The sequence below is a fragment of the Hemitrygon akajei genome, chromosome 8, assembly GCF_048418815.1.
Source record: "Hemitrygon akajei chromosome 8, sHemAka1.3, whole genome shotgun sequence".
In the NCBI taxonomy this organism is placed as follows: domain Eukaryota; kingdom Metazoa; phylum Chordata; class Chondrichthyes; order Myliobatiformes; family Dasyatidae; genus Hemitrygon; species Hemitrygon akajei.
Genome location: NC_133131.1, coordinates 128,187,420 through 128,212,136, shown reverse-complemented (window position 1 = coordinate 128,212,136; position 24,717 = coordinate 128,187,420). Strand labels below are relative to the sequence as shown.

The 24,717-nt window shown below is 43.9% G+C and overlaps 1 protein-coding gene across 1 annotated transcript in view; it reads right to left on the bottom strand.

Moving 5' to 3' along the window:
- LOC140732250 (alpha-2,8-sialyltransferase 8F-like) overlaps positions 1-20,138 on the bottom strand; it is a 96,673-nt gene extending 76,535 nt beyond the window's left edge. Inside the window, exon 1 of the mRNA XM_073054598.1 lies at positions 20,047-20,138. The gene's annotated coding sequence lies outside the window, so the exon portion shown is untranslated. The remainder of the gene's footprint in view (positions 1-20,046) is intronic.
- Positions 20,139-24,717: the final 4,579 nt, after the last annotated feature.

The following is a 24,717-nucleotide window of genomic DNA, read 5'->3' as shown; positions in this document are numbered from 1 at the left end:
CGTGACACGGCCGGCACGTCAGAAGATCACCTTGGCTTCTGGGTCGCATTCCACAGACATCCGGGTGGGTTGTGTAGCGACATTGGTGGTGCAGGGCACAGAGTATCGGAACTTTGCGTTCCTGGTCATGCCTCGACTGTGCGCACCTGTGCTGTTGGGGCTCGACTTCCAGAGCCATCTCAAAAGTGTGACTATGGCATATGACGGGCCCCTCCCACCACTCACTGTCAGGAATCCTCAGTTTGGTGGGACTTCGCCATATACTCCGTTACCACTCGCACATACACACCGAACCACACATCCCGCCCAGCACCATGCCGATAGCTGTGCTACTGACACTACTTGCAGCCTCTCCACCCTCAAGATCCCTCCCCCATCGCTGTTCACCAACCTGACCCCCGACTGTAAACTGGTGGCAACTAAAAGCAGGAGGTACAGCGCAGGGGACAGGGCCTTTATTCATTCAGAGGTGCAGCGGCTGCTCTGGGAGGGGATCATTGAGCCAAGCACAAGCCCATGGCAGTCCCAGGTGGTTGTTGTTCAGACTGGGCAGAAAAATAGGATGGTTGTGGACTATAGCCAGACCATCAATAGATTCACGCAGCTTGACGCGTACCCCCTACCCTGCATCGCGGATATGGTCAACCAGATAGCTCAGTACAAGGTGTACTGGACAATAGATCTGAAATCCGCTTATCACCAGCTCCCCATCCGCCCAGAGGACCGCCCCTACACCGCCTTCGAGGCGGGTGGCAGGCTCTATCACTTCCTGCGCATCCCATTTGGTGTCACAAATGGGGTCTCAGTCTTCCAGAGGGAGATGGACCAGGTGGTGGACCAGTACAAACTGAAGGCCACATTTCCCTATCTAGATAACATCACCATCTGTGGTCACGACTGGTCGGATCACGACGCCAACCTCCAACGATTTTTCCAAGTGGCCGAAGCTTTGAACCTCACTTATAACAAGGACAAGTGTGTGTTCAGAACCACACGACTCGCTATCCTTGGGTATGTCGTGGAGAACGGGGTCATTGGCCCAGACCCCGACCGTATGCGCCCCCTGTTAGAACTCCCTCTTCCCACCACTCTCAAGGCCCTCCGGCGGTGCCTGGGTTTTTTTTCCTATTACGCCCAATGGGTCCCCCATTACGCAGACAAGGCCCGCCCCCTGGTCAGGTCTACCACTTTTCCCCTCTCTGCCGAGGCCTGCGCGGCCTTCAGCTGCATTAAAGGGGACATTGCCAAAGCAACGATGCATGCGGTGGACGAGACCATTCCCTTCCAAGTAGAGAGTGACGCCTCTGACGTCGCGCTGGCTGCTACCCTCAATCAGGAAGGCAGACCAGTGGAGTTTTTTTCTCGTACCCTTCAAGGCTCTGAACTTCGGCACTCCGCGGTGGAGAAAGAAGCCCAGGCCATAGTGGAAGCTATTAGGCACTGGAGGCACTATCTCGCCGGCAAAAGGTTCACCTTGCTGACCGACCAGCGCTCGGTTGCGTTCATGTTCAGCAACCAACAGCGGGGCAAAATCAAAAATGATAAAATTTTGCAATGGAGAATAGAACTCTCCACCTACAATTATGATATCCTGTACCGGCCTGGCAGGCTCAATGAACGCTCTGATGCCCTATCCCAGGGAACGTGTGCTAGCGCACAGCTCGACCAGCTGTATGCCCTTCATGCACATCTTTGCCATCCGGGGGTCACCCGATTTTACCATTTCATTAAAGCCCGGAACCTGCCGTACTCCCTGGAGGACATCAGGACGATGACCAGGGACTGCCAGATCTGCGCTGAGTGCAAACCGCACTTCTACCGTCCTGACACTGCGCAGCTTGTCAAGGCCACCCGCCCTTTTGAGCGACTGAGTGTTGACTTTAAGGGCCCCCTTCCCTCCACCGACCGCAATGTCTATTTTCTCAGTATTATTGACGAGTACTCGCGATTCCCCTTTGCCGTTCCCTGCCCCGACACTACTACCACGTCGGTCATAAAAGCCCTGCGCCAGCTCTTCACTCTGTTCGGATATCCCTGCTATGTCCACAGTGATAGAGGGTCCTCCTTTATGAGTGACGAGTTGCGCCGGTTCCTGCTAGCTAGGGGCATTGCTACTAGTCGAACCACGAGTTATAATCCCCGGGGGAATGGCCAGGTGGAGAGGGAGAATGCCACAGTGTGGAAGGCCACACTTTTAGCCCTTAAGTCAAAAGGGTTGCCGGTCTCCCGATGGCAGGAGGTCCTCCCTGAGGCACTCCACTCTATCCGCTCCCTGTTGTGTACGTCCACTAATGCCACCCCTCACGAATGCCTATTCTCTTTTCCCAGGAAGTCTGTCACTGGGACCACCCTACCAGTTTGGCTGACGTCCCCGGGGCCAGTGCTGCTACGTAAACATGCGAGGAGTAATAAGTACTCCCCGCTGGTCGAGAGGGTTCACCTCCTGCATGCTAATCCCCAGTATGCCTACGTGGTCTTGCCTGATGGGCGGGAGGACACGGTCTCTGTCCGCGACCTGGCGCCCGCCGGAGCAGCAGACCACTACCCCGAACATTCCACGGTAACTACGAACCCTGTACCCGAGGTGACACCGCACGCACCGTGCCACACCCAGACTCCTCACGACGCTCATGTACCGGGCATCTCGTACGCGTCTATTCCGGGGACCTCGCACACACGCGAGGGATCCCTGACACCTCCAGTTGGGACAGAACCAACCCACTCTCCGCCTCCGGTGCAAACACCACCTCCGGCACCTGTGCCATCACCACCTCCAGCACCTGTGCAATTGCAGCCGGAGCTACGTAGATCGCAGCGAACGATTCGACCACCTGATAGACTTAACCTGTAAATATACTTGGGGACTTTTTTTAAAACAAAGGGGGGGTGAATGTGGTGAACTAGATATACCTGTCTGACTGCTCCTGTGGCTCCTCCCACAGACCCCTGTATAAAGGCGACTGTGGGCTGCTGCTCTCCCTCATTTTCCCCAGTATGTAGTGCTGTTTATTCTTCCAGTCAATAAAAGCCGATAACTCGCTTCCTAAGTCTCAGCGTGAGTTATTGATGGTGCATCAGGTAGAAAGGATTTAAGAGGCATATTAGTCTGTTCCCACCTCTTTCAGATACGCTTCAGTTTAAGATGGCGCAAATGAAGCACAGCGACTACTTGCCTGTAGCAAATGAAACACAGAAAACTACTAACTACTTTATTAATCACACTCTTTCTGGTAAATGATCACTGCAATCAATTGCCTGTAACTTCCCTTTCGGAGTTGAGCTTTTGACTGCCTGTATCACCTGGCATTTTTGTGGTATGAACTGACATCTCAAAGGTGCAGAATGGTGGTGACAAGGCATGTACGGACAGAATCAAGGCGGTGAAACCCAGGCTCGAAGGCGGGGAATGAGCCAATGTTTGTCCATTGTTGGAGTGGATTTGGAGGCAGAACTGAGGAGAGGTGAAGGTGGTGGAGCCCAAGCCTAAGAGTGAGGAAAGACCAGAGGTTTGATTGATTTAAATGCTGGGCCAGATTGAGTGTTTGTGCCAGAGGTGAAGGTCAAGCCCATTCAGCTGGCTGCTCCACGAGGTTCACTTGTCTCTGTGCTCAACTCAACCTGTGACCTGCAAACAGTTACTTGATCAGCTTGTTGGCCAGCAGAAACTACAGTGTACAATTAGTGGATTTGACAAATAAAGCACTGGAAAGCAGACAAACCAATTGTCTTTGTTTCCCCCCATTCTGTGAACTGATTCTTACCCTGGGACAATCTAATCAGAACAATTCAATGCGGACACAAGGAACTTCAGATAATGACCTGCTAAATCTGAGACCATTCTCAGATGAGTAGCTACTTATTATGTAAAATGCCGGACCTACCAAAGAAACGATCTGTAATCTCATTAGACTATGTCTGGGTCGCCGCATTAAACTGCTTTGGACTGGCCAGAGTTGAAAGACACAAATACACAAGGCTGGGTAGGGTAGAACCATGAAACAATGTTGGTTGTAGCCCTGTACAAGAACCAGTGAGCTGGTGGCCCAGGTAGGTCAGGTGACCTTGAGCCAGTGGGATGTAATTGTACCCTGAGCTTCAATGACGGTGTCAGGCCTTACCAACATGGGAGTGTGACACACGGTGGGATGGAACTGGAAGACCTCTAGTGAGTGGTAGGGTTGGAGGCTGCCCTGTTACCTTTATATGAGATACCAGCGAATCCCAAACCACTAATGTAAGTAACGCAAATTGGGAGATACAAGATAAAATTATCCTAAGTGGACTTGCAGGACATTCACAAGTGGGACACATGAGTATACCATTGGAAATAAGGATAGGACGTAGCATTGGAACATTTGATAGTGTTGGTGGAATTACCCTGGAATCAGGAACATATACTGGGGTGGGATTACATGGCCAAAGCGGGGCTTTGTTTTGACACAGTTAATTGTGATTTGGTAGATGCCAACTGGCATGAATAAAATACACCACATGCAGATCCCAGCAGGAGAACGATGGAATTGACTATACACAATGGGTGCAGTGTGGATAAAACTAGAGGAGATGAGCAATGATCAGAAGGTGCAGCACATTATTGCACAGAACTGAGGAGCATTTGCAAGGCACAAGCGTGACTGAGGAAGGATGACTGGTAGTGTGTGCATACAAGGTTTAGACCCCACACAACAATAGCAATATGGGTCTCCCAAAAAGCAGAGGAAGATGTAGGTAAGGTAATACAGAGTTTGGTACAACAAGGGGTACTGAGGCCTGTAGTCTACACTAATAACCTACCCATATGGCCAGTGAGGAAACCAGATGGTAGTTGGAGATTGACAATAGACTATAGAGAGCTGAATAAAGTAACCCTATTAACAGCCCCAGCTGCAGCAACTAACCTGGAGACAGTGGTCAAACAGAATGAAAGAACACACAGGTTCACAGTTCTAGACATAAATAATGGACTTTGGTCTATCCCACTAAAACGAGAGTGTTAAATCAAGTTTGCATTTACATTTCAGGGACTTTCTTGGATTTTCCTACCACAGGGGTTCCATAATTCCCCATCTACTGTATATTTCAACAGTGTTTAGGCAAAGTGTTAAAACTGTTTTCAAGACCTGAGTGCTTGGTACAATACGAAGATGATCTGCTTCTGCAGACTGAAACCAAGCAGGAACATTATCAGTTAATAACAGAATTGTTGCAATTAATAATTGCATTTGGACTAAAGATAAACCCTAAAAAAGCAAAGACGATAAAACAAGAAGTTTGTTATTTGAGAATAATCTTGACTCTGGGAAAAAGAGAAGTTGATAAGCAAAGAGTAGAATTGGTTACAAAACTGCCTATTCCCCGAGACCTGAAAGGGCTGCGGTCCTTTCTGGGGCTGGTAGGATACTATAGAGATCACATCAATGGATTTTCCACTAACGCGGCTCCTTTAATGGAATTACTGAAAAAGAATATGGCATGGGAATGGAAATCAGAACACACACAGGCCATCACAGCTCTGAAGCAAGCGCTGGCCACTGTGCATACTGTAAAAACCCCAAATCCGAATGAGCCATTCTCATTGGAGGTGGCTACAACTGATACCACCCTCTCAACAGTGCTGTTACAGGAGATGCATGGGAAGTTAAGACCAGTAACATATGCATCATGCATGCTCTCACCAGTAGAACAGGGGTATACTGTATGAAAAACACTTGCTAGCGGTTTTCTGGGTGGTACAACATTTCACCTACATAGTGGGACTTAATCCACTTACATACTGACAGAACATACCCCCACACAATTACTGCCAGATGGAAGGATTAAAGATGGCTCAGTATACCAAAACAGAATGGCTAGATGGATGTTGCTGTTGCAAGGAAGAAATATTAGTGTAAAACGAGTAAACATTACCTCAATGCTAGACGAAAACCCGGTGTACCAAGGAAGTGAACATGAGTGTCAAGTTATGTTAGCAAATGATCGCAAAGGTCCATTTGTGTCAGAACAAAAAGGAGGGTGTGAAAGCAGATCAGATAAAGTAATGCCTGAGAACAAAAACACAAAGGAAAAAGAAAAACCTCATTAAAAAATTTTTGTAGACAGCTCCTCATCAGTACAGGATGGTGAGAGGAGAACTGGGTGTGACATATATTAGAGGATGAATATGGCCAGAAAAGGTATAGTATAGCTTTAAAGTTACACAAAACCATGAGTGCACAGGCAGCTGTAGCATATTTGGTTGGCCATCCAGAACGTTTCCTGCCAGGATCAGTCTTACACTCTGATAGTATGTATGCTTGGAACAGCCTTATAGAACAATTGCCTCTGTGGGAAGGCAGAGGGCTTGTTTCAGCTGACCAGAAGCCACTCCCATCTGCTACTTTATTACAATATATATTTGAGGAGGCAAAGGGAAAAATATGGAATCATAAAGGTGAAATCCCACTCTAAATTATCTCCTGAGGAAAATAGAAAGGCTGACGAACTGACAAAGCAAAGTGCTTTATTTGGGCAGGAATGGCAGCCACAGAATACCAACAGTATACCACAGTATTCCAACAAAATACTCGGCGGGAGTACAGAGCCTACACTGCGTATGTTTTCACAGAGACATGGCTCACTGATGGAATTTCGGACGCCACCATTCAACTAGACAGGCTTGCCTTGTTTCGAACGGACAAGGATGCAGCTCTGTCCAGTAAGACTTGCAGTGGTGGTGTGTGTATTTACATCAATACGAAATGGTGTAAGAAATCTGTGCTGGTTTCCACATACTGCTCATTGCTAGTGGAGTCTGTGGCAGTTCGATGCAGACCATTTTACTTGCCACGGAAATTCACCTCTGTCCTTATATTCGGTGTCTACATTCCCCCCAGCGTTAATGCTAAGGAGGCGCTCTGTGACCTGTACGGGGCTATTAGCAAACTGCAGAACACACACCCTGATGGACTGTTTATCGTGGCCAGTGATTTTAACCACGCGAACCTTAAGTCAGTGCTCCCCAGATTCCATCAGTATGTGGACTTTGCAACGAGAGGGGAGAACGTGTTGGACCTGGTTTACACAAACATCTCCGACGCGTACTGGGCAGAGACCTGCCCCCACCTCGGATACTCAGACCACATCTCTGTTATGCTAATCCCAGCATACAGACCGCTCGTCAGGTGATCCAGATCAGTTCAGAAGCAGGTGAAAACCTGGCCAGCAGGAGACATCTCTGCTCTTCAAGACTGCTTTAAGCACACTGACTGCCACATGTTCAGGGAGGCTGCAACCAATGGCTACTCCACCAACTTAGAGGAGTACACAGCATCAGTGACCAGCTACATCAGCAAGTGCATTGATGATGTTAATCTGTCCAAGACCATCACTATACGTGCCAACCAGAAGCCATGGATGACAGCGGAGGTGCGTGTGCTGCTGAGTCCACTGCTGTTCACTCTGCTGACCCACGACTGTGCTGCAACACACAGCTTGAACCAGATCATCAAGTTTGCCGATGACACGACCGTGGTGGGTCCCATCAGCAAGAATGATGAGTCAGCTAACAGAGAGGAGGTGCAGTGGCTAACAGACTGGTGCAGAGCCAACAACCTGTCCCTGAATGTGAACAAAAGGGATGGTTGTTGACTTCAGGAGGGCACGGAGCGACCACTCCCCGCTGAACTTCGATGGCTCCTCGGTAGAGATCGTTAAGAGCACCAAATTTCTTGGTGTTCACCTGGCTGAGATTCTCACCTGGTCCCTCAACACCAGCTTCATACCAAAGAAAGCCCAGCAGCATCTCTACTTTCCGCGAAGTCTGAGGAAAGTCCATCTCCCACCCGTCATCCTCATCACATTCTACAGGGGTTGTATTGAGAGCATCCTGAGCAGCTGCATCACTGCCTGGTTTGGAAATTGCACCATCTCAGATTGCAAGACCCTGCAGTGGATAGTGAGGTCAGCTGAGAAGATCATCGGGGTCTCTCTTCCCGCCATCACGGACCTTTGCACTACACGCTGCATCCGCAAAAGAAACAGCATTATGAAGGACTCCACGCACCCCTCATACAAACTCTTCTCCCTCCTGCCATCTGGGAAAAGGCATCGAAGGAATCAGGCTCTCACAACCAGACTATGTAACAGTTTCTTCCCCCAAGTTATCAGACTCCTCAGCACCCAGAGACTGGACTGATACCTTACTGCCCTATTGTCCTGTTTATTATTTATTGTAATGCCTGCACTGTTTTGTGCACTTTATGCAGACCTGGGTAGGTCTGTAGTTGTTTTTTTTCTCTGTGTTAATTCTAGTTTTTGTACTGTGTCGTGTAACACCATGGTCCTGAAAAACGTTGTCTCATTTTTACTATGTACTGTACCAGCAATTATGGTTGAAATGATAATAAAAGTGTCTTGACTTGACTTGACTTGATTTGAGAATGGGGAGATTGGAAGGCAGAAGGAACAACAGACTAAATTTATGGATTTTACAAAGGATCAAAAACAAGAATTTTAAAAAATGTCTGAAATATATGAAGAGTACTCGGGAGTGCTTGCCAAAGATGGAGTTGTCCTTCATGAAGGAAAGCCTGTGGTTTTGGGAGGAAGAAACCAGATGATCCATTGGTACCATGATCTATGGGGACACCAGGCACTCTGGAAAAGATCAAGGAAGTGGGCTGCTGGCTTAGGATGAAGAATGATGTGGAGCATTATGTCAACATTTAATTGATTTGTGTACAATATAATCCTGACAGAAATGTAAATAAAGGAGCCCTTTGACACACCAGATCAGTGGAAGGGCTTTGGACTAATTGGCAGATAGATTACATTGGTCCCTGACTGCCCAGCTCAGGACAGTTCAAATATATTCTAGTAGTAATAGATGGGTGGAAGCTTTCCCAGCTAAGTCAAATTCAGCAAAGGCCACTGCAAAAGTTCTTATTAAGAAGGATATTCACTCGCTGGGGGCTACCCCAGAGTACCAAACTGGAACAAGGCACACATTTCATGGCCCAGCTAATGCAAGATGCCATGGCACTTTTAGGGATCAAGCAGAGATTTCATGTACCCTATAGACCACAGTCTAGTGGAATTTTGGAAAGGATGAAACAAATACTACAAAATATGATTGCAAAAATGGTGCAGCAACATGGCAGGTAGTTTTGCCTTAATGATAAGAAGGAATACAGTGCATCTTCAAAAGGTTACACCCTTATAAACTCAGGACGAGAAGGGGCATGAGAGTATTAGAGGAGTTGTTAGCATTAGATTTGTCAGAACTTGAAGTCAAAGGGATTGTGTCAGAAAAGTGGGTACAACAATTGCTAGAGACAGTGTAAGAGGCCAGTTATGCGGCCGCCCACCAAAATGGAAAGAAGCAAGAGAGTGAAGCCTGCCGAGCAGCACACACAAAATGCTGGAGGAGCTCAGCAGGCCAGGCAGCATCTACGGAAAAGAGTACAGTCAATGTTTCAGGCCAAAACCTGTTGTCCAGTCCTGCCGGTGAATGCACTACAGTTAAGGAGATTGTTTAAGGAATACATCCAAGTAGCTTGTAGTAGAATGGTTGAACAAGTAAATATCGAATGCAAATAATGCTATGAAATTTGAATTCAAACCACAAAGAGATGTTAGAATGGAAGGTGATGGTATGCTGGGAAAAGAAATGATTGAGTCATGAATGTGCGGGCTTGTGTACGTCAACGAGTTAGACCAATGGGAAGAATGTGAAAAGACAGCTTTATAGAGAGGGCATCAGAGGAGCAAGTGACAGAGTAGGAGGACTTTGGCTCAACTGGGCTTCAGCAATAACACATCAAGGTGAGGTAAGTTACTTGTGAAGAAAAGAAACAGGAAGTATGTCTGTGAGGCTGGTGTTCTCTACTGGGGGTCAGATGTGGGATGTCCAGGAGACTCCCAGCCTCCTGGACGGCCATATCTGCACAGGTGTGTCGAACTGCAGATCCTTAGGGACCACCATAGAAAATTGGAGCTGCAGCTTGATAACCTTTGTCTGGTCAGGGAAAGTGTGGAGGTGATAGAGAGGAGCAATAGCCAGGTAGTCACACTAGGAGCCTTCGGAGACAGATAAGTGGGTAACAGTCAGGAGAGGGAAGGGCAAGTGTCAGATGCAAGAGAGTACCCTAATGGCTGTCCCCCTTTACAATAAGTACTCCTGTTTGAGTACTGCCAGGAAGGGGACAAACCTACCTAGGCAAAGCAACAGTGGCCATGCCTCTGGCACAGTCTGGGCCTGTGGCTCAGAAAGGTAGGGAAAGGAAGAGGATGGCAGCAGTGATAGGGGACTCCATAGATAGGGGGGCAGATAGGTGATTCTGTGGATGCAGGAAAGAAACACAGATGGTAGTTTGCCTCCCAGATGCCAGGGTCCAGTATGTTTCTGATCGCGGCCACAATATCCTGAAGTAGGAAGGTGAACAGACAGAGGTTGTGGTACATATTGGTACGAACGACATAGGCAGGAAAAGGGAGGAGGTCCTGAAAACAGACTACAGGGAGTTAGGAAAGAAGCTGAGAAGCAGGACCTCAAAGGTAGTAATCTTGGGATTGCTGCCTGTGCCACATGACAGTGAGTATAGGAATAGAGGTGGAGGCTAAATGCATGGTGAGGGATATGAGCAGGGGGTAGGGATACAGATTTCTGCATCATTGGAACCCCTTTTGGAGCAGGCGTGACCTGTACAAAAAGAATAGGTTGCACTTGAATCCCAGGGGGACCAATATCCTAGCAGGGAGGTTTGCTAAGGCTATTGGGGAGAGTTTAAACTAGAATTGCTGGGGCCATTCAATCCATTGAGTCTGCTCCGCCATTCAAACATGGGCTAATCTCACTCTTCCAGTCATCCTCACACCCCTGCTTTCACCCCTTATCCTTTGATGCCCTGGCTAATCAAGAACCTATCTATCTCTGTCTTAAATGCACCCAATGACTTGGCCTCCACAGCCACTCATGGCAATGAATTTCATAGATTTACCACCCTCTGATTAAAGTAATTTCTCCACATCTCAGTCCTAAAAGGATGTCCTTCAATCCTGAAGTCCTAGAATCTCTTACCATGGGAAATAACTTTGCCATATCTAATCTGTTCAAGCATTTTAACATTCAGAATGTTTCTATGAGATCCCCACTCATTCTCCTGAATTCCAGGGAATACAGCCCAAGAGCTGCCAGACATTCCTCATATGGTAATCCTTTCATTCCTGGAATAATTCTCGTGAATCTTCTCTGAACCCTCTCCAATGTCGGTATATCCTTTCTAAAATAAGGAACCCAAAACTGCACACAATACTCCAAGTGTGGTCTCACTGGTGCCTTATAGAGCTTCAGCATCACATCTCTGCTCTTATATGTTATACCTCTTGAAATGAATGCCAACATTGCATTCCTCTTCTTCACCACTAACTCAACCTGGAGGCTAACCTTTAGGGTTTCTTGCACAAGAACTCTCAAGCCCCTTTGCATCTCTGCATTTTGAATTCTCTCCCTATCTAAATAATAGTCTGCCCATTTGTTTCTTCCCCCAAAGTGCATGACCATACACTTTCCAATATTGTATTTCATTTGCCACTTCTTTGTGCATTTCCCTAAACTATCCAAGTCTCTCTACAGGCTCTGTTTCCCCAAAACTACCTACTCCTCCACTTATCTTTGTATCATCGGCAAATTTAGCCACAAATCCATTAATACCGTGGTCCAAATCATTGACATACATTGTAAAAAGCAACAATCCCAACACTGACCCATGTGGAACTCCACTGGTAACTAGCAGCCAGCCAGAATAAGATCACTTTATTTCCACTCTGTTTTCTGCTGACCAGCCAATGCTCCACCCACGCTAGTAACTTCCCTGTAAAACCATGAACTCTTACCTTGCTAAGCAGCCTCATGTGCAGCACCTTGTCAAAGGCCTTCTGGAAATCTGAGTACACCATGTCTACTGCATCACCTTTGTCTACCCTGCTTGTAATTTCCTCAAAGAATTGCAGTAGGTTTGTCAGGCAGGATTTCCTTTCAGGAAACCATGCTGGCTTTAGCCTATCTTATCATGTGCCTCCAGGTACATCGTAATCTCATCCCTAACAATCGATTCCAACAACTTCCCAACCATTGATGTCCAGTTAACAGGTCTATAATTTCCTTTCTGCTGCCTCCCACTCTTCTTAAAAAGCAGATTTCCAGTCATCCCGTACAATGCCAGGATCTATCAATTCTTGAAAGATCATTGTTAATGCCTCCGCTATCTCTCCAGCTACTTCCTTCAAAACCCAAGGGTCTAGGACAGACAGGGGTGGCCAACCTTTTACAGTCCATCCGTCAATTTTTTCACGCATGAGTTCAGATACGCCATACAACTCTTGTACCCCCATTCAATTCTTGTAAAAATATGTTAATATAGACATATTTAGCATTTTTACATGATATATTCATTTAAAACAAAACAAGGTAAACATTACTTACTTTAATGGGACTTCTTTTAATAAATATATTTTGTCTTCTTTTGATTTCTTCATTTTTCTTAATCACATATTCTTTCCATAACTCAGACCCAAGCACCAGCTTCAGTTTTCCTTCTATTTCCATCTGATGTGTTTTATAGCCTCTATTAAGATCATGTCTTCTACTATGTGAGAAAGTGTTTTCCCAAGCAATGCACAACAGTTTTCCTGACAGACCCGCTACAAATAAGAACTCATTTTCCCACTGTTCATTGAATTCACGCTTACTATCACTTTCTGCTTTTCTTTTGCTCATTTTCTTTTGCACTGTGATGGGTAACTGAATATAAAAACAAGGCTTAATTTTTAAAAAAGTACAAAACTGTAAATGTTCACAAAGGATGAACAAAGCAAAACTCCGTAGCGCACAAGTGTCAACTATAAACTGACTGGCAAAAACCTGCGACGCACCGCTGGTGCAGACGCCTGGCGCCTCAGGATCAAACAAGTATCAAACGTGTATTGAACAGTTATGCAACGACTGCAGAACTAAAGTCCCTCTTTCCTAGCTTAACTCATTAAATTTTTTTAAAAATTGAAAACAGATTAGTGTGAAAGAAGATAACATTCGCCAAAAGATGTGCATAAAATAATAAAATCTCTAAAAATAATTGCTAAGTTTTAGATTTATTCTCAGTAAAACACATTTCTAGCTCTAAGCTACTTGAATTCCTGTTATAGATTTTTTTCTACAAATCTGTTTTTGGTTAATACTTCTTGCATGAGTAGGCTTACTTTTTTATTATTATCACTGGGGTGCAATGCGCCACTTCTAATCATCCAATGCACCACTTTTGGCACATGCGCCATAGGTTGGCCATCCCTGGTCTAGGAGCTTTATCCACCCTCAGACCATTAAGCTTCCTTAGCATCTTCTGTCATAATTTTCATTGCACAAACTTTATTTCCCTGACACTCTTGAATGTTCAGTATACCACAGATATCTTCCACTGTGGAGACTGATGCAAAATATGCATTCAGTTCCTCTGCCATCTCTGCATCTCTTATTACAATATCTCTAGTGTCATTTTGTATTGGTCCTATATCTACCTTCAACTCTCTCTTACCTTTTATATACTTAAAAAAGCTTATAGTATCTTCTTTGATATTAGTTACCAGCTTCCTCTCATAATTTATCTTTTTCTTCCTAATGACCACCTTAGTTTCCTTCTGCAATTTTTTATAAAAGCTGTTCTTGGAACAGCTTGTACGAGAGCCGACCAGGGACAAGACTATTCTGGATTTAGTGTTATGTAATGAACAGGATTTGATAAGCGATCTCGCAGTAAAGGAGCCATTAGGAGGTAGTGATCACAATATGATAAGCTTTTATCTGCAATTTGAGAAAGATAAGGGCAGCTCGGAGGTGTCAGTGTTGCAGATGAACAGGAGAAACTATGGAGCCATGAGAGAGGAGCTGGCCAAAGTTGACTGGACGGATAGCCTAGCAGAAAAGATAGTGGAACAGCAATGGCAAGTATTCTTGGGAATAATGCACAAGGTGCAAAATCAGTTCAGCCCCCAGAGAAGGAAGGATTCAAAAGGTGGAAAGGGGCCACAGTGGTTGACAAAGGAAGTCAGAGATTGCATAGCATTTAAAAAAAGGAAATATGACAGAGCTAAGGTGAGTGGGAGGACAGATGATTGGGAAGTTTTTAGGGAACAACAGAACTTAACTAAAAAGGCAATACAGGGAGAAAAAATGAGGTACGAATGCAAGCTAACCAGGAATATAAAGGAAGATAGCAAAAGCTTTTTTAGGTATGTGAAGAGAAAGAAGATAGTTAAGAACAATGTTGGGCCCTTGAAGAATGAATTGGGTGAAATTATTATGGGAAACAGAGAAATGGCAGAAGAATTTAATGAGTACTTTAGATCTGTTTTCACTAAGGAAGACATAAGCAATCTCCCTGATGTATGGATGGGCCAAGGACATAGGGTAACAGAGGAAATGAAACAGATTGACATTCGGAAGGAAACGGTGTTGAGAAGACTGATGGGACTGAAGGCTGACAAATCCCCAGGTCCAGATGGTCTGCACCCTAGGGTACTAAAGGAGGTGGCCCTGGAAATTGCGGATGCATTGGTAATCATTTTCCAATGTTCCTTAGATTCAGGATCAGTTCCTGAGGATTGGAGAATGGCTAATGTTATCCCACTTTTTAAGAAAGGAGGGAGGGAGAAAACAGAGAACTATCAACCTGTCAGCCTGACATCGGTGGTGGGAAAGATGCTAGAGTCCATTATTAAGGATGAAATAGTGGCATATCTAGATAGCAGTGATAGGATTGGGCCGAGCCAACATGGATTTACCAAGGGTAAATCATGCTTGACTAATCTGTTGGAGTTTTTTGAGGATGTAACCAGGAAGTTAGACCGGGGAGATTCAGTGGATGTAGTGTACCTCGATTTTCAGAAGGCATTTGATAAGGTCCTACATAGAAGATTGGTGGGTAAAATCAAAGCTCAGGGCATCAGGGGGAAGGTATTGACATGGATAGAAAACTGGTTGGCAGATAGAAAGCAAAGGGTAGCGGTGAATGGGTGTTTCTCGGAATGGCAGGTGGTGACTAGTGGGGTGCCACAGGGCTCAGTACTGGGACCACAGCTGTTTACCATTTACGTTAACGATTTGGATGAAGGCATAAAAAATAACATCAGCAAATTTGCTGATGATACTAAGCTGGGTGGCAGTGTGACATGTGATGAGGATGTTAGGAGAATTCAGGGTGACTTGGATAGGCTGGGTGAGTGGGCAGATACTTGGCAGATGGCGTTTAATGTGAATAAGTGTGAGGTTATCCACTTTGGGAGTAAGAACAGGAAAGCAGATTATTATCTGAACAGTGTAGAGTTGGGTAAGGGAGAAATACAAAGAGATCTCGGAGTCCTTGTTCATCAGTCACTGAAGGTGAATGAGCAAGTGCAGCAGGCAGTAAAGGAGGCTAATGGAATGTTGGCTTTTATTACAAAGGGAATTGAGTACAAGAGCAAGGAAATCCTCTTGCATTTGTACAGAGCCCTAGTGAGACCACACCTGGAGTATTGTGTACAGTTTTGGTCTCCAGGGTTAAGGAAGGACATCCTGGCTGTAGAGGAAGTGCAGCGTAGATTCACGAGGTTAATTCCTGGGATGTCTGGACTGTCTTACGCAGAAAGGTTAGAGAGACTGGGCTTGTACATGCTGGAATTAAGGAGATTGAGAGGGGATCTGATTGAAACATATAATATTATTAAGGGATTGGACAAGATAGAGGCAGGAAATATGTTCCAGATGCTGGGAGAGTCCAGTACCAGAGGGCATGGTTTGAGAATAAGGGGTAGGTCATTTAGGACAGAGTTAAGGAAAAACTTCTTCTCCCAGAGAGTTGTGGGGGTCTGGAATGCACTGCCTCGGAAGGTAGTGGAGGCCAATTCTCTGGATGCTTTCAAGAAGGAGCTAGATAGGTATCTTATGGATAGGGGAATCAAGGGATATGGGGACAAGGCAGGAACAGGGTATTGATAGTAATTGATCAGCCATGATCTCAAAATGGCGGTGCAGGCTCGAAGGGCGGAATGGTCTACTTCTGCACCTATTGTCTATTGTCTATTGTCTATTCCCAATCGTCTATCTTCCCATTAGCTGTGGCTTCCTTGTATGCCCTCTCTTTTGCTTTTACTTTGGTTCTGACTCCACTTGTCAGCGTCAGTAGTGTCCTTCTTCCCTTTGAAAATCTCTTCTTATTTGGAATATATCTGTCTTGTACTTCCCTCATTTTTCACAGAATCTCCAGCCATTTCCTGCAAATATCCCTTTCCAGCCAACATCAGCCAGTGCCCCTCTCATGCCACTGTAACTTCCTTTATTCCACTGAAAGACCAACACATTGGATTTTATTTTTTACTCTCTCAAATTTCAGTTTGAATTCAATCATATTGTGATCACTGTTCCCTGAGGATTCCTTATCCTTAAGCTCTCTCATCACCTCTGGATCATTGCACAACACCCAGTCCAGCACAGCCGAAGCCCTAGTGGGCTCAGCAACAAGCTTTTCTAAAAAGCCATCCCTTAGACATTCTACAAATTCTCTCTCTTGAGGTCCAGTACTGCCCTGGTTTTCCCAATCCACTTTCATGTTAAAATCCCCAACGATTATCATGACATTGACTTTCTGACATGCATTTTCTATCTCCTGCTGTAATTTGTAATCCACATTCCGGCTGCTGTTTGGAGGCCTGTATACAACTGTCATACACTTGTCATTTCTTAACTCAACCCATAGAGACTCTACACCTTCCAATCCTATGTCATCTCTTTCCAATGATTTAATATTTTTTTTATACACAGAATATTATTTCTTATTAATTCATATCATCCTAACACCTTTGAAAAATAAGGTATTGTGCCTTATTCACTACTGCCTGGTGACTCTAACATCCACTGTCATGAAGTTCTTCGACAGGCTGACCATGGCACACATCAACTCCAAATTCCTGGTCAACTTTGGCACATGATAAATCACTGACCACTAAAACATGTTTATGGCAAACACTTTCACTCATCTCTGGAGCAGTAATGGCACCTATATTGTTTATTGACTACAACTCCATCCTTAATCACCTTTGCTTACAACTGCTGTGGTGATTTAACTTGTTCTGTTACTTAAACAATTTAAAACTTAATTGCACTATATCAAATTGTACCACAAATCATTTGAAAATTTATCAGAATGCATTGAAAGAGGATGAGAGACTCGACAAACTGAGAGGTTCTTCGCCAAGCAGCCAAAATTTATTCTCATACCAAAACTGATATTTATTTCTAATCCATTCTATTGGGTACACTATTGCTTCTCTTCCATAACCAGGTATCAATGAGATAATTATGCCCATGTAGCAGAAGAGGGTTTAGAGCTACTAGAAAACAATTGATGGGAAAGGGAGAGAAGATGAAGGCATCCAATCTGAGTATTGCTTTTGATATCAATCTAGAATCATGAATCAGAACTGCTCTCCATTCTTCCCATGGAGGTTTCCACCCCACTGTTAAAGTTAGGAACACATCTTTAAATGATCCAATTTTATTTATCCATTGCAATCCATCTTATTTCAATATAATGGCTTATATAATCAGAGATGCTGGAACTCAGCATAGGAAGTTTTGTTACCTTTTGGGTTTAAGTGTGAGGATTTTGGCTATTTCCACACATTCTGGTGAATTTATTTCCTTTTGATCATTCCACATCTGTTTCTTGATTCTATAACTAATAAATGCATTAAAATTTTTCTTCATGAAAAATATGAGGAAGAAGGAGCTCAAAACCAAAACACTCATTGTAGTAGAACAGTTATTCCTCTTAACTGAAATGGGACGGCAATGATCCAACCTCACATACTGCACCTTTAACCAATTACTCATGGCTGTTCTACCTTAGCTTTTGCATAAATAAGTCTTAACTGTATAATTCCAACCTTGTTTTAAAATCCCTTTATAGGTCATTCTAAATCTTAATAATCTCCCACATTGCTCCAACTCTCAAAGATAATTGGAATCTCCAATTCTGGTATTCTGGTACCTCGGACTTCAACTACTGCACAGAGTCTTGCCATCTTCAGAAGTTTTCTGATGTCTTTGCCATAGTTGGATGCATCAGCAAGGGAGATGAGGCTGAGTACAGGGCTAGGGTGGGAAACTTTGTCACATGGTGTGAGCAGAATCATCTGCAGTTTAATTTGAAAAAGACTAAGGAGCTGGGGGTGGACCTGAGGAGGGCTAAGGCACCGGTGACCCCTTTTTCCATCCAAGGGGTTAGTGTGGACATGGTGGAGGATTACAAATACCTGGGGATACGAATTGACAATAAACTGGACTGGTCAAAGAACACTGAGGCTGTCTACAAGAAGGGTCAGAGCCGTCTCTATTTCCTGAGGAGACTGAGGTCCTTTAACATCTGTTGGACGATACTGAGGATGTTCTACGAGTCTGTGGTAGCCAGTGCTATCATGTTTGCTGTTGCGTGCTGTGGCAGCAGGCTGTGGGTAGCAGACACCAATAAAATCAACAAACTCATTTGTAAGGCCAGTGATGTTGTGGGGGTGGACTTTCTGACGGTGGTGTCTGAAAAGAGGATGCTGTCCAAGTTGCATGCCATCTTGGACAATGTCTCCCATCCATTCCATAATGTACTGGTTAGGCACAGGAGTACATTCAGCCAGAGACTCATTCCAACGAGATGCAATACTGAGCATCATAGTTAGTCATTCCTGCCTGTGGCCATCAAACTTTACAACTCCTCCCTCGGAGTGTCAGACACCCTGAGCCAATAAGCTGGTCCTGGACTAATTTCCACTTGGCATAATTTACTTATTATTATTTAATTATTTATGTTTTTTATATTGCTATATTTCTACACTATTCTTGGTTGGTGCGACTGTAACGAAACCCAATTTCCCTCGGGATCAATAAAGTATGTCTGTCTGTCTGTCTGTCAAACATTCCACATTTAATTTCTCTACTAATTGCCTCATCCTCAACTGCTGAAGCTCCAATTTCTGAATTCCCTCCTTAATCTTCATCTCTGGCTCTTCCTTTCTTTGTTAACATTCACATTAAAACCTAAATCTTTGATTAAACTTTTTTATATCTGCCCTAATATTTCTTTAAAGTGCAACATTTAAGTTTGTTACACTTACGTACCTATTAATAGTATATACCAAAATAGAAATTAGCTAATTGCAACAGCAGTATAGTACATTACAAACATGACAAACATAAGATAAAAAAACACAAAATGCTGGCAGAACTCAGCAGGCCAGACAGCATCTATAGGAGGAGGTAATAATGATGTTTCGGGCCGAAACCCTTCATCAGGAGACATAAGATAACATAATCTTAAATGAACATAACTTATAACAGTTATGAGAGGGTTATATGGCAATATGGAGACTGACTGTGCAATGAGTTTTTCCAAAGACCCACCAGCAGACAATCAGAACAACATATTTGCATGAATGAAATGCCACATCCAGTAACGTAACTGTAAGTCAAGTCTCTTTGAGCTCAAAGAGCAGCAGCAAGTATCGCACTAAGCGCCACAACTAAACACGAGGAACAGAGGCTATGTGAATCTGCTGTGCCTGCTCCGCCATTAACAAAATACGGTTGATCATTTAACCTCAAGATCATTCTACACTTATTCTATATCCCTGATTTCCTTAGAATTTATTTGATGTTTATCGCAGGTGAATTTGCAAAGAAACCTATGGACTGCAGTTCAACTGATCCTTTCCTGTTGCCCAACTAGTTGGCCGACGTTTCACATTTAAATTTTACCAAGGATGCTTTAGAAGTAAAAAAAACTGACTAAAACTAACCGATACAATTTGTTCACAAATAAGTTAAATACCGTTGTAAAGTGGGCAGACCAAATTTCATTTGCTGAGATAACTTAAGTTGATTTCCACGTACCAATTTGATTACGAATACTATTAACGGACTTCTCTGAAAAATTATTCGCCCACGTCTTGGAAAATATGTCAAATTACTTGCAAATCATTTTTCCGTACCTGAAATTATTTGTCTGTTCTCTTACTATCCAAAAGACGAAACAGAAGCAAACGGAACAAACTACAAGAAGAAGGAAATACCCTGCTTTTGGTTTCATGGCTCAACGATCAGAGAAACTCGACAGTTTTGACTTTTTCCTCCAGCGATCGGTTCACCCAATGGTTCCACCTACTCATTGCGCGTTTTAATAATAACCATAGCTAGAGAGGAAAGAACCTGCTGGAGGAAATCAGCAGCTCCGGCTGCATTTGGGGAAGGGTGAATTATGGGAAGAGTTGAAGCAGAATCTTGACCCGAAACGTTGACAATTCCTCCCCTCGCCCAGAGGCTGCTCGATTCGCTGAGTTCATCCAACAGATTGTTGCTCTAAAAACTTAATATCATCGGTTTTCATTTTCTGGTTCCCCGGGTTCTGAACAACATATTATTTTTGGCGTTAGTTGGATCTGACTTTTGGATAAATCCTTATTTGCAACAGTGTTGCCCGACCTTGCTCAGATTGCTGACTGAATCTTAAAGTGTCTTCAATACTCTTGACACCAATACAAATCACTTAAATTTAACAAATTGCAGCTTTAAAATCCCCATTGTTCGTCAGACCTCTAAGCGCTACACGTTTTTTTCCCCCAGTTGACCGACATCTCCCACCGCAGAGGCATAGGCATTTATGTTTCCGCTCTTTATGACATCGGCCACGCCTTTGGCTTTTCCTCTGTAAAGTTTCGTTTTCCAATAAATGGCTGGGCTCAGCTCCAGCTCTAAACTCTACTGGGAATAACGCTAAAAATGAACATATATGTGTGGCTTCTCAAGACTTGAAAACAAAAAACAAAACAAAACGGCAGATTCGAGAAATCTGAAATAACAATGAAAGATACTGAAAGTACTGTGCAGATCGTAAAAGGGATAAAGAAAGGGAGAAAGTTAGAGGAAAGTAATAGGATGGAGAGCAGAGCGAAGAGGCCAGAGATGTCTTCATGAACTGCAGGGAGTTGCTTGTCAGTTATGATGGACTTCCACTTTTCAGAGGCTGAGAGGCTTAAAAAAAAGTTCAGTTTCCTTGCAAAACTTCATGACCTTTCCAAGGGGTCAGAGTTGTTGATAATAAAGTTAAACTTTTAAAAAATATTCTTTGCTCAGCTTTTTGTTTTAAACAGAAAGTGTCCCAGTATTTAATGTCAATTCCAAGTAGCAATCAATTTGACTCTGCCCCTCTGCCATCTGATTTCTAAATGGACATTGAACCAAAGAGCACTACCTTACTACTGGTTTATTTCTGTTTTTAGCACTAATTATTTTAACTTAACAATTTAATGGAAATATGTAGTGTGTAAACAGAATGTAATTCCATTATTTTCTCTATTTATTTATCATATATTTCATTGTACTGCTGCTGTAAAGTTAACAAATTACAACAGTTTAGTATCTGTTTTCCCTTGCTTTGTAGCCCTTCATGGCTAGGATTTTGCAGTTTATTAGCAAAGTATTGTTTACTGCTAAATTGGCTCTGCTGCTCTACTTTTGGGTCAAGCCTGCTCTACAATACCTGACTGGATGGATGAACCAGTGACTGGCCCAGCAGAGTTTGTTTGCCTGAAATAAATCATCTGTTCACATGAACGCATGATCCAGAAAGAGCAGGAAATCATCTGCTCACCACTTTCAACCAAGTCTGTCTGAATATAGTAATATACGCCAGTCAACTTCCTCCCTTAGAGCCCAAAATTCAAGAGCCTGGATTATCAATGGATACTTAATGCCGTAACTTCCTGTCCCAGGGAGTCTTGCACTTTGAGCTTCAGTCATCTCTATATTTCACATACTGAGCCAAGAATGTATTTGACTGAATGAGCTCTGACCTGGGCTGCTGCTAACTGGGACAATAGACCCCTATTGGCAACAGATGTGGATTTCACTGCTGAGATGCATTGGGTAAGAAAGGAGGAAGGCAGCAGAAAGGAAATTATACACCAGTTAGCTTGACCTCAGCGGTTGGGAAGATGTCGGAGTCAATTCTTAAAGATGAGGTTACGGAGTTCTTGGTGATGCAGGAGAAGATAGGACAAAATCAGCATGATTTCCTTGACTGATGAACCTGTCGGAATTATTTAAGGAGATAACAATTAGGATAGATGAAGGAGATGCAGTGGATGTTCATATTGGACTTTCAAAAGGTCTTTGACAAGGTGCCATACATGAGACTGCTTACCAAGTTAAGAGCCCATGGTATTACAGGAAAGTTTCTGGCATGGTTAGAGCATTGACTGATTGGTAGGAGGCAGTGACTGGAAATAAAAGGGTCCTTTTCTGGTTGGCTGCCAGTGTGTTTTTCAGGGGTTGGTATTGGGACCATTTCTTTTTATGCTGTATATCAATGATTTAGATGACAGAATAGATGGTTTTGTTACCAAGTCTGCAGATGATACAAAGATTGCTGAAGAGGAAAGTTGTATTGAAGAAACAGGTAGGCTGCAGAAGGACTTAAACAGATTAGGAGAAGGGGCAAGAAAGTGGCAAATGAAACAATGTTAGAAAATGCATGGTCATGAAATTTGGTAGAAGAAATAAATGCTCAGACTATTTTCTAAACAGGGAGAAAATCCAAAAATCTGAGATGCAAGAGGTCTTGGGAGTCCTTGTGCAGAACACCTGAAAGGCTAACTTGCAGGAAGAGTCAGTGGTGAGGAAGGCAAATGCAATGCTAGCATTCTTTTCAAGAGAATCAGAATCAGAATCAGGTTTATTATTACCGCCATGTGTCGTGAAATTTGTTATCTTAGCAGCTGCAGTCAATGCAATACATAATAGAAGAAAAATAATAATAAGTAAATCAGTATGCATATATTGAATAGCTCAAGAATCATGCAAAAAAACAAAAATAATATATATTAAGAAAGTGAGGTAGTGTTCAAACTTTTAATGTCCAATTTGGAATTGGATGGCAGAGCATAAGAAGCTGTTCCTGAATCGCTGAGTGTGTGCTTTCAGGCTTCTGTACCTCCTACCTGATGGTAACAGTGAGAAAAGGGCTGGAGGTCCTTAATAATGGATGCTCCCTTTCTGAGACACCACTTTTGAAAATGTCCTGGGTACTTTGTAGGCTGGTACCCAAGATGGAGCCGACTACATTTACAACCCTCTGCAGCTTCTTTTGGTCCTGTGCTGTAGCCCCTCCTCCATCCGCCCCAAACCAACAGGTGATGCCGCCTATCAGAATGCTCTCCTCAGTATATCAATAGTAGTTTTTGAGTGTATTTGTTAACGTACTAAATCTCTTCAAACTGCCAATGAAGTATAGTCACTGTCTTGCCTTCTTTATAACTGCATCAATATATTGGGACCAGGCTAGGCCCTCAGAAATCTTGACACCCAGGAAACTGAAACTGCACATTTTTTCCACTTCTTATCCCTCTATGAGGATGGGTATGTGTTCCTACGTCTTAGCCTTCCTGAAGTCCACCATCAGCTCTTTTGTCTTATTGACGTTGAGTGCCAGGTTGTTGCTGCAGTGCCAGGTTGTTGCCAGGTCTAGAATACAACAGCACTGGTGAGGTCTTACCTTGAGTATTGTGAGCAGCTTTGGGCTCCTCATCAAAGAAAACATGTACTGACATTGGAAAAGTTTCAGAAGATGTTCTCAAGGATGATTCCTGGAATGAAAGGGTTATTATTTGAGGAACGTTTGATAGCTCTGGGTCTGTGCTCACTGGAATTTAGAAGGATGAGAGAGGATCTCATTGAAACCTTTAAAATGTTGAAAGGCCTGGACAGAGTAGATGCGGAACAGATGTTTTCCATGGTGGGAGAGTCTCGGAGAAGAGGACCCAGCCTCAGGACAGAGGGGTGTCCATTTAAAACAGAGATTTCTTTAGCCAGAAGATTGGAGCAGGGGTTAAGGATTCAGATTTCTGGATCTTTGGGACTTCTTTTGGGGCAGGTGTAACTTGTACAAAAGGACAGGTTGCACTTTAATCCCAGAGGGACCAATATCCTGTCAAGGAGTTTTACTCAGGCTATTGGGATGAGTTTAAACTATAATTTTTGGGGGGTTGGGAACCGAAATGAAGAGACAGAGGAAGATGCGGTTGCGAGAGGCAGGATAGGCAGGTCATAGAGAAGGGACGCGCTCAGAACAATGGTTTGAGATGTGTCTACTTTAATGCAAGGAGTATTTTGAACAAAGCAGATGAGCTTAGAGTGTGGATCAGTACTTGGAGCTATGACGTTGTAGCCATAACAGATACATGGATGGCTCAGGAGCAGGAATGGCTACTCAAAGTGCCAGGTTTTAAATGTTTCAGAAAGGATAGGAAGGGAGGCAAAAGTGGTTTGACATGACACTGTTGATCAGAGAGAGTGTCACAGCTGCAGAAAAGGAGGAAGTCATGGAAGGATTGTCTGAAGAGTCTCTGTGAGTGGAAGGTAGGAACAGGAAGGGGTCAATAACTCAACTGGGTGTTTTTATAGACCACCCAAGAGTAACAAGGAGCAGATAGGAGACAGATCCTGGAAAGGTGTAATAATAATAAAATCTGTCATGATGGCAGATTTTGATTTCCCAAATATCGATTGGCATCTCCTTAGAGCAAGGGCTTTGGATGAGGTGGAATTTGTTACGTATGTTCAGGAAGGTTTCTTGACACCATAAGTAGATAAGCCTACAAGAGGAG